Source organism: Barbus barbus, assembly GCF_936440315.1.
Source record: "Barbus barbus genome assembly, chromosome: 12".
Taxonomy (NCBI): Eukaryota; Metazoa; Chordata; class Actinopteri; order Cypriniformes; family Cyprinidae; genus Barbus; species Barbus barbus.
The window spans coordinates 1,743,542-1,745,284 of NC_136740.1; positions in this window are offsets into that span (position 1 = coordinate 1,743,542).

The following is a 1,743-nucleotide window of genomic DNA, read 5'->3' on the forward strand; positions in this document are numbered from 1 at the left end:
TGCTTTAGTCTGTGGGCCAGACACACTCCAAATGTCACGGCTTTGACTGATAAGCTGCTCTGGCTGCCTGTGATTGACTCTATCGGATTTGACTGCACATCTGTGACATTCAGTGCATATAACTCTAAACGGAACATATAACACTCACGCTGCTGATGAAAACTAATTGAGTGTTCAGATCTGCGTTTTAATCAGCCACACTCCTCTGCAGAGAGACATAAAGGCTGTTATTCTAGCGGTCTGTGGACAAAACACGAGGGTGAAGACCTTTTCACAGAAACGGCATCCCCGCGGTGCGTCATGAGACTGGACACATCACGCTCTCTGCTGTATCTGCTCTGCTAGAGAGCTCTTTCTGCCCAGATGAGCAGACAAACATTAAAGGCAATAATTAGAGCAATTCCTCCTGCACACATTCAGTAAAAGGCGCAAACGGCTGAAGCTTCCTCTCCATACATCTCTCTCTCTCTTCAGTGGAGTCAGTTGACGCGGCCGATAGTGGCTGCTAGATTCCTAGAGGAAATTTACCGGTGAGGTCAGAGCGGTTCAGATGGCCCGGTGCCACGGCTGAGTATAAGGGTGAGTTTAAGTTGGGCCAGTGAATTAAACTCCCCACGGATGCATCTCAGTGTGTATGTGTGTGTGTTTGGATCAGTGGAAGAAACCTTGAAGCAGCAAAACAGAAAACTCTTGCATAGTTGCATAAATTAGAATGACATTTTGTTCCCAATGATTTAGTTTTACTAACTAGTGATCATTATTGATTGCTGTTGCTCACCCTCAGGCCATCAGATGTAGATGAGTTTTGTAGAAATGTGTCTCTGCATCAGTGTCTCAGCAATGGATGCTCTGCAGTGAATGGGTGCCGTCAGAATGAGAGTCCAAACAGCTGAACAGCTGAACCGACCGTCTGCTAGCCGCCTCACGTCACAGAAGTCAGTTAATTCTCAGGACATAGAGACTCTTTCACCTAGATATCACACTATAGAGACTGTGTCTATTCCCCAAACTAGAAAATACAGAAAACATTCAAACCAAAGTAAGAGTAACAATTTAATTGATGTTCAACAAATAAAAAACTGATTTAATACAGATAAACAAATGATAAAGCTTGGCTTATTGAATATTAGATCCCTTTCAAAAAAAGCACTTTTTGTAAATGATATGATCACTGACCATAAACTAAATGTGCTTTGTTTGACAGAAACCTGGCTAAACAACACAGTCTCACTTGTGTTGTATTTCAAAGTACATATAAAATATACTAAAGTCCCACTTAAGTGGTTCAAAAACATCACTCAAAAGTTCAATTAATTGCATTTAATGTCATTTTAAACTGTAATGTATTTGCAATCAATTACAAATAATATGTATTTAGGTGGTCGAAAATATTAAATTTAATTCATGCTTAAGTGTATTGTTAACTGACATTAAAGTATATTTTAGTTAACATTAATTGCTTGTCAGTACATTAGTAGTATACTTTAACCATATTTTAAAGACACTAGAAACAATTATGAAAGTACATCTGAAGATGTACTAAAAAGTACCACTTAAGTGGTTTAAAACAATCACTCAAAAGTTCAACTTATTGCATTTAATATCACTTTAAAATGTGATACATTTGAAGTTAATTACAAATGCAATGTATTTAAGTGTGGACAATAACATATTTAATTTGCACTTATGTGTGTTCTTTTAAAGTATGTTATTTCTGCAATAAGTACACTTTATAAAAGTATA